Here is a 9,834-nt window from a genome sequence, read left to right as displayed (position 1 = left end):
CCTTCATCAGTCAGAGCTTAGCTGTTACCGCCGTCATGAGCCGCTGATGAATTTGCCATCACCGGTCCATAAAGATAAGTGTATGAGTGTGTGCGAGACAGACAGACCTGCTCTCTGACTTTTATTAATGACTCCGCTGTCCCATCTCAAATGAAAAGCTCCATGAAATATATTTTGGCAATCTGCCCTGAGTGACGTCTGCCGGATCTCACATGGATTCCAGTCCATGCATTCGCTTCATGAAGGGAGAAATGTTGTTGTGTCATAGCCCCCCCCCCCCCCCCCCGCCCCCCCCCCCATACCCTAACCCTAACCCAGTGGTTCCCAACACTTTTTGGCTCATGACCCCATTTTAACATCACAAATTACTGGTGACCCCAGACATTCAAAACTGAGACTTTTTTTTTTTTTGCTAAAATTAATTTGTTTTTGATCATGTAATAGTTTGCTATACCATGTTGCAAATAAACGTTAATTTTAGACAACATTTAGTCTATATAATGTATATTATTCTGGATGGAGGCAGAAAAGCCAGGTGTAGATTACTGCACAAAGTGAGACTTTTGTTTTCCTTGGTCAGGATATGTACAGTCAGTCCAGCTTGGATTTACAAGGTTGACAATTAATACTGAACAAACAAGAACTCAAACTATGAATTATGAAAGAGCTGCAGCATCTGAAACCGACCACAATGAACATTTGACAGATAAACAGAACCACAGTGCTGCAGTTTCAGACTCACAGTTTGTCAGGTCTTTTATGGATTGGGATTGTCTCTCAGCTCACCATATTTTTTTTAATTCATAAGTTGTTTTTTTTTACCTCCGCCAGGAGGTATTGTGATCACTTTGCTTTGTGTGTGTGCGTGCATGTGTGTTTGTTTGTGTGCAAGATAACTTAAAAAGTTATGGACGGATTTTCATGAAATTTTCAGGAAATGTTGATTATGTTTATATTTATGTTTATGCATTTGGCAGACGCTTTTTTCCCTAAGCGACTTACAGGGGAAAACCAATCAAATCACTCAATCAATCAGATTTTATTTATATAGCACCAGATCGCAACAAAAAAGTTATCTCATGACACTTTACATATAGAGTTGGTCAAAACCAGACTCTAAGCCAGTTTACAGAAACCCAACAGAATCCTCCAGGAGCAAACACTTGTGACTGGTGATACTGGCACAAGGAAGAAATGATTAAATTTTGGTGGTGGGTGGGGGGACCTCAGGGGGGCAGAGGTCTGTGCTGTCTGAGTGCTTTTCTTTTTTTTTTTTTTTTTTTTTTTTTTTCAGTCAAAAATTTCAGGTGACCCCATTTGACTTCCAGGCGGGGTCACACTGCCCTAACCCCCCACCCCCCATCCCCCGCACCTCAGTGTTTACTAGTAGAATAACATTAAGTGGCTTAACATCAAGCAGGAGGTTTTTATTATTTTTGTTTTTTGTATCAGTATTTTATTGTTTTATTATTTTTATCAGTAATTTATACTATTTACTAAATGCTGCTGACAGTCGGGGATCTGAGTACAATGTTTTGTTTCTGTGTATTCTATCTGCTGAAATAACAAATAAAGTTGAATCTGAATCTATAAATGATGTTCACACATACAGGGTTTTCCACAGGTTTCTTAGGGGTTTATGTTAGTGATGTTCAATACGACAGATTTCCTTTCCAATCTGATATCTGTTACAAAGATAATTTTCACTTGTTCCATTGGCAGATTTTTATTTTTTTTTTTTTTGCTTAATTCAAGATTTTTTTTTTTTTTATTATTATTACAGTCTACTCTTGTTAAACCGCCCGCCGTTATACCGCCATTTTCGCTCACCGCTGACCAAAACCATTGCACAAAAATCCCCAATGCATTATTCCATTAGCTACCGCCATTTCCGCCTATCGCCATCCGCCAGCCCAGTTCCATGCACAAACAACACTTATACCATTGATTTCCCGACCGTTATACCGCCAGCGTGATTGCCATCGAGTACACATAAATTTTAACAATGCACTGAAACAAACGCGGCAGACGCTGATCGCGACAAGCTACGAGTAGGTCTACGGAACGGCCACCGTTCATTTATCGCAGAACACTCAGTAGGTCAGGATGTCGGGAAGAGGACGTGGGATTAAGCCAAAGCCTCAAGATGATGGGGTGTCATTTCCCGACACGGTATAATAATGCTTAAAATGTTTCCCCACTTTAAATGATCCCTTACAACATAACAGAATCAAGATTTATTTAGAAACGCAATTAGAACGGGTTAACGGAGGCAGCATAGACATCATATAGTAAAGACATGCACATTATGGACGCAACCCGTTGTAGCGCCATTTTCGCTATACCGCCAATTTGGCCGTGAACGGAAGTTGGCGGTATAACGAGAGTAGACTGTATTTTTTTTTTTTTTGCTTAAATTAAGCAAAAAAAAAAAAAAAATCTTGAATTAAGCAAAAAAAAATCTGCCAGTGGAACAAGTGAAAATAATCTTGGTAAGATTTCTTGAAAAAAGATTTTCAAGATTTTTTGTCTAAAAATCAGTTCTTATATCTCACTGAAAAGTTACTCTTTAGGTGATTATGTCTGATTTTAAGTGTGATGAGGTATTTGGACTAGAAATGAGAAAAATCCACTTGGTAAGATTTTTATTTTTGCAGTGTTGGGGTCAGGAGTTTGAAATGGCCACTCCTTCACCTTCACTTTTTTCTGCTGTAGCCAATGACAGGTGGACTTGACCTTGTGTTCTGGGTCATTGTCATGTTGGAACATCTAAGACCGTCAGTATGTAAACGTATGAGCACAACTGTATGGATTTGAGTACAAGCACCCTTCTCACCACGGCAGGATGTACAACATAAAAATAAATTAGCAGTAAACATCTAAACTGCACTCTTTGTATTCAGTGGTCGTGCAGTTTATACGTCTGAAGCTGCAGCGATCGATACCTTTATATTGGCAATAAATCACAATGACTGTGCGCTGTCATTTCCAATCACGTGTTCTGTTCATGTCTTTGAAACTTTTGGAGTTTAGTTTCTTCACATCACAACATCTTAGACTAAAAACAGATTTAATATCAGGGTTGTTTTAGTCTGACTGAAGAGTCACAGTTAAATAATAGTGATTAGGATGAGATCACTGGCGTCTGTACACCGTTATTTAAGAAAACAACCAATAACAAAAATGACATGACACAACACATCATACATACATGATGCTTGTATTTCATATTAATTTGTTTATTTATTTTTGTACTGATACATTTTTTTTGTTGCTGCTTTTTATTATACTTGAATGGAGCAACTGGGATTAATAAAGGATTCTGAATCTTATTACCCTGCCCCCCGAATGGGGAGGAAAGGGGTATTGTTTACCAAATCAATTTTTTTTTATATAGCGCCAAATCATAACGAAAGTTATCTCATGACACTTTACATATAGAGTTGGTCAAAACCACAGTCTAAGCCAGTTTACAGAAACCCAACAGAATCCTCCAGGAGCAAACGTTTATGGTTCAGTTTGTTTCTTTGTTTGTTTGTTTGTTTACACTCTAGCAGCAAAACTACTGGTTGAATTCTTACCAAATTGGGTTTATAGAATGCCAGTGATGCAGAATAGATGTGGTTACATTTTGGAAAAAGTAGGTCAAAGTTCACATTTTTTATGAATTTTTAAATATTTTTTTTTCCCCATTTACTTACAATGGGTGAAATTTCAAATGTCTGCAAAACGTCAATTTTGTTTCAATTTACTTCAAACTTGACACATATATAGATGATAAAATAATAATAATGTCTTTCCTGCTACTTATTTATTATACTTGAATGGAGCAACTGGGATTAATAAAGTATTCTGATTCTTATTACCCCAACCCTCCGACAGGGTGGCAAGGGGTATTGTTTATGGTTCAGTTTGTTTGTTTGTTAACACTGTAGCAGCAAAACTACTGGTTGAATTCATACCAAATTGGGTTTATAGATTGCCAGTGACCCAAAATAGATGTGATTACATTTTGGGAAAAGTAGGTCAAAGTTCACATTTTGTATGAATTTTTTAAAATCTTTTTTTCTCCTATTTAACAATAATGGGTACAATTTCAAATGTCTATAAAAACATCAATTTTGTTTCAATTTACTCCAAACTTGGCACGTATATAGAGGCAACTGATTTGTTGACATCTGCACATGCATAGACATGATGACATCAGCTGGATCTATGCCAAAATAAGATACAATATGTGCAAGGGGCGGGGTTTGTTGTGCCTGGAACCACTTGTTTGTTTATTTATTTATTTTTATAGTAATAATTTTTTTCTTCCTACATTTTATTATACATGAATGGAGCAACTGGGATTAATAAAGTATTTGGATTCTTACTACCCCGCCCCCCGAAGGGGAGGCAAGGGGTGCTGTTTTTGGTTGGTTGGTTGGTGGGTTGGTTGGTTGGTCATTCATTTGTTTGTTTGTTTGTTTGTTTTTTTGTTTGTTAACACTCTAGCAGCAAAACTATTGGTTGAATTCATACCAAATTTGGTTTATAGATTGCCAGTGACCCAAAATAAATGTGATTACATTTTGGGAAAAGTAGGTCAAAGTTCACATTTTTTATGCATCTTTTTTTTCTCCCATTTACTTATAATGGGCAAAATTTCAAATATCTATAAAAACCTAAATTTTGTTTCACTTTACTTCAAACTTGGCACATATATAGAAGCAGTTGATATGCTGACATCTGCACATGCATAGACATGATGACATCAGCAGGATCGATGCCAAAATAAGCTACAATAGGCAGGGCTTGTTGTGCCCGGCACCACTGATTACAGTACAACTGGAATTTTACCCTTTCATGCAGTATGTCTGTAATTTACACATATTTTGATTGTACACTACTTAATATTTTATGTTTTCTTAATATACATCTGTATCCTATTGTGATGTTATTTAGATGTGTGTGCCACTGCTAGAGAAAACCTACTAGTGTAATGACAATAAAGCCTTTTCTATTCTATTCTATTCTATTCTATTCTATTCTAGTCTAGTCTATTCTAGTCTAGTCTATTTTATTCTATTCTATTCTGTTCTGTTATGTTCTATTCTGTTCTGTTCTTTTCTGTTCTATTCTATTCTATTCTATTCTGTGCTATTGTATTCTATTCTGTTCTATTCTATTCTATTCTATTCTGTGCTATTGTATTCTATTCTGTTCTATTCTAGTCTATTCTATTTTATTCTATTCTATTCTATTCTATTCTGTTCTGTTCTATTCTATTCTGTTCTATTCTAGTCTAGTCTATTTTATTCTGTTCTATTCTATTATATTCTAGTCTAGTCTAGTCTATTCTATTTTATTCTGTTCTGTTCTATTGTATTCTATTCTGTTCTATTCTATTCTGTTCTATTCTGTTCTGTTCTATTCTATTTTGTTCTATTCTAGTCTAGTCTATTCTATTTTATTCTATTCTATTCTATTTTTTCTGTTCTATTCTATTCATTTTTTTTGTATTTGTTCTATTTTATTTTATTCTATCCTGTTCTGTTCTGTTCTATTCTATTCTATTTTTTCTATTCTATTCTATTTTTTTCCATTCTATTCTATTCTATTCTATTTTTTTCTATTTGTTTTATTCTATTCTATTCTATTCTATTCTAGTCTATTCTATTTTATTCTGTTCTGTGCTATTCTGTTCTATTCTATTCTGTTCTGTTCTGTTCTATTCTATTTTGTTCTATTCTAGTCTAGTCTATTCTATTTTATTCTATTCTGTTCTATTCTATTTTTTCTGTTCTATTCTATTCATTTTTTTGTATTTGTTCTATTTTATTCTATTCTATCCTGTTCTGTTCTGTTCTATTCTATTCTATTTTTTTCCATTCTATTCTATTCTATTTTTTTCTGTTTGTTTTATTCTATTCTATTGTATTCTATTCTATTCTATTCTATTCTAGACACAAACAAAGACATTGGTCTGAGCTCCTGTTTGGACGAGCTTCCATTAAATGCTGTACTGTAGAACAGGTTAGAAGTGTAATATGTTTGACTTCAGATGTTCTTTTCTATCTTTTCGTCCTTAAGCGCAGGCAGACAGACAAACGCTTCCCTCAGGAATAAAAGGTCAGATAGCGGCGGCTGCTCGTCTACGTGTCTGCAAAGGGCAAACATGAACCCGCATCCCATCCTGCATTCTGACTGTTGCATGTGCTTCTTTGTGTGTTGGCAAACATACAAACACGACTGAAAACAAAAGACAAAAACTCCCACTGTAACTTGTCCAGCGTTGAGTCTCAAATTTAACCTTGATTTATTTCTGTATTTCCTCTAAACCAGTGGTGTCAAACATGCGGCCCATCGGCCAAATACGGCCCACTAAAGGTTCCAGTGTGGTCCGTGGGATGAATTTGCAAAGTGCAAAAATTCCACAGTCAAGGCTGTGGAACTCATTTTAGTTCAGGTTCCACATACAGACCAATATGATCTACAGTAAAAAAAAATAATAATAATAACATAACCTATAAAAAATAATGAATATATATTTTCTTCTCAGTTTGATGTGGAAAAAATATTACATTAGACATATAAATAATGACAACTTCATTTTTTTTGTCTTTGTTTTAGTGCAAAATATAACATTAAATTATGAAAATACTTACATTTACAAACTATCCTGTAACAATAAAATGTGAATAATCTGAACAAATATGAACAACCTGAAATGTCTAAAGAAAATTAAGCACAATTTTAACAATTTTCCACCTGTTACTCATTGTTTTGTGTCTTTGTAGATCTGATCCATAATGCACATGTAGAAATGATAAGTTGAAGCATAATATTGTTCAAAGTGCACTTGTTTTTCTTAAGAAATTTTAGTTTTTTCAAATTATTCACATCTTTTTTGTTTGGTTAGTTTATAAAAGTAAGTATTTTCATTATTTAATTGGGATTTTTTTGCACTAAAACAAGACAAAAATTTGGAGTTGTCATTATTTATAGGTTATTATGCTTTTCTTTTACTGGCACGGCCCACTGGAGATCAAATAGATCTGAATGTGGCCCCTGCCAGAAAATGGGTTTGAGAGCCCTGCTCTAAACCCTTCAACTGCACAGACTTTTCAATATCTCGCTGTCAGTTTCTCACACTGTAGATTGTGGATAAATCCGTGAAAATTCATGCGCTTCCTGGGATATAATCATTACAGGGAAATTGAACCAGTCTGGAGTGGGTGCATGGGCCCGAAGGCTCTCTTGCATGTAGTTTTCTATCAAATAACATTAGTGATTCTCATGGATTTTATGGCGCTTCTAACCAGTAAAACGACAGCCTGGTTGTTCCAGTGGAGTGCAAACGCAGCAACATGTACAGACACAATATACATTATATGGACACAAGTACACTGCAAAAAATGGTGTCTAAAAACAGGATAAAAGCACTAAATCTGAGGAAAAAGGTTCTCAAAACAAGTGAAATATCTGTCCATCAGTGGCGATTTCTCACAGACTGCAAGAGAAGCTCGGCTTCCCCTAAAATTATGAAAATTAAATGGTTAAATATGTACGGTTGTGTTGACATTTCATTGACTACAAATGTGTTAGAACACGTTCATCTCACAGACGAGTTCGTCCAGAATCAGTTTTATCACAAACTAACAGACTGGATGTTGTTCACTTCTCATACATTCCCGTGTCTCTGTTTTCTCCTCCATCTCTGCTCAGTGCATTTGTCCGTAGACGCTCAGCGTCCATGCACTTCAATGGGACTGAGTGGAACCTTTTTTTTTTTTCATTACCTCAAAACTGGACGGTAATTGGATAAATGCCACAATGTTGTCCCGCCCCCGGACACTCAGCGTCTTTGGGGATGAATGGAGCTGTGGGCGGAGCTCGGCCGGGCTGGACGCCGGGCTTCCACGTGCTGATTGGAGGATCAGTCGAAAGGCTGAATCCGGTTTGATTGACAGCTGTTTTGAGATGTACTCCTTCACTGACACAGTTCAGTTTAATACTGTCACACATTCTGCTGTGAAATGGAGAGAGAAACCACTACGAAATTACTTGTTCATTTCTTGCACTGTAAATAAAACGCACTCATTGGACTTCCTTGTTTCAATTTAACATAATTTCAACGTTTTCTTGTTTACTTGGTACGATAAGGTCACTGACCATTTTCTTAAAAAGGAACGGACGAACGAATTTATGTTTAAATAGCCTGACAAATTTTTTGTGATGTAAGCCGACAATGAGCTTCCCCTGTCTGAAAGACGAGCAGCCGCCACTGCTGTCCATGCAGGAAGATAGTTTCACTGGCCAGCCATCCGTCTTTCTCAGTAGTCCCTTTTCCATTGACCCTCAAGTTGTGCAAATATACACTACCAGGCATAAGTTTGGACTCACCTGGTTTTTCTTTATTTTTATGACTATTTCCATTGTAGATTCTCACTGAAGGCATCAGAACTATGAATGAACACATATGGAATTATGTAGTTTAAAAAGGTGGGACAAAACTCAAAGCATGTTTTATATTTTAGATTCTTCAAAATAGCCACATTTTGCTTTTACTACTGCTTTGTGCATTCTTGGCATTCTCTTGATGAGCTTCATGAGGTAATCACCTGAAATGTTTTCCAAAAGTCTGGAAGGAATTCCAAATGATGCTGAGCACTTGTTGGCCATCTGTGGTCCATCTCATGTCATTTAAATAAGGTGAGTCCAAACTTTTGCCTGGTAGTGTAACTTGCGCATAAAAATGGACCTAATGGAAAAACGACAATTTCACCAAAAGTCTCATTTTTCGATTAAAAGTTTTTGCGCTGGTAAGAGGTGGTTTTTCGGGCATAGCACAAATAGTATATCACGCAAAATTGCAATGGAAAGACCTTTTTTTGCAACTAGAGTCACATGAATTAAAAAAAACAAATGCTGAAGGACAATTATTTACATGTATTGACAGGATTAGTGGATCAACAGGTATTAAACAGTTTAGATCAGTGGATGGTTTTGGTCACCAGTAGCTGTTTGGGTCTTTATGAGTTAAAATCATAGTCATGGATAAAAAAAATTTAAAAAAAAATCAATGTTGAAAGATATTAAGTAAAAACCATCTCCATTTAAACAAAACCAACCAGTGCAATGACATTTATGACGATACAAAACTATATTATGACATTTATCGTTGTTGTTTTGTATCCCAGACCCCTGTTAGAACAGAAACACCTGAATCCAACATGTCCACATACTTTTGTCCATATTGTGAACTCCGGCTGAACTCGACGACCTTTGTTCGAGGTGTTTTTGTCGCTCTGCAGAAACTACATTTACTGATGGAAACTAGTGTGAGGAATGCTCCACACTGAACTCCAGGTCACCACCGGTGTCTGGAAGGACGTGTTTCTTTGTGTGCAACTTTTGCAAGAAGAAGAACAATTTCACTGTGTTTGCGTGAGTGCTTTCAGATAAAAACGGCGTAGCTTCGAAGGGTTAAGCATTTTACCCCGTACGGCGCCTCTAGAGAGCATCCGTGTGAATATAATTATTCAAGCAGCGCCAAGGTTGAGTGGCCAAGTCCAAAACAAACAGGAGGCTGTGGGTTGTTGCCTCGCGTCATGAATGCACTCACCGCTCGCATTCTTCACTGATCTTTCAGCTCCGTTTTCATTGAACACGTTCTTGTTTGGGGTTTTTTCCTTTGTCCTGCCGAACAGTAGCACATTATAGGCTGTGGGTTCACACTGGGAATAGAGTTTCATTGTACATGTATTTGCTGACATGGGTGTGAAAGGCTGTTGTTGTGTCATACGAGGTGTTTTTATGGACTGGATTATGGAGGACAAAAACTGCTTA

The 9,834-nt window shown here is 36.4% G+C and overlaps 1 protein-coding gene across 2 annotated transcripts in view; it reads left to right on the top strand.

Moving 5' to 3' along the window:
- kazna (kazrin, periplakin interacting protein a) overlaps window positions 1-9,834 on the top strand; it is an 814,799-nt gene that overhangs the window by 645,183 nt on the left and 159,782 nt on the right. The gene's annotated exons all lie outside the window — the stretch shown is intronic.

This window comes from Sphaeramia orbicularis, chromosome 7 (assembly GCF_902148855.1).
Source record: "Sphaeramia orbicularis chromosome 7, fSphaOr1.1, whole genome shotgun sequence".
NCBI lineage: Eukaryota > Metazoa > Chordata > Actinopteri > Kurtiformes > Apogonidae > Sphaeramia > Sphaeramia orbicularis.
The sequence above is the reverse complement of the archived record's forward strand: the minus strand, read 5'-3'. Positions and strand labels throughout refer to the sequence as shown.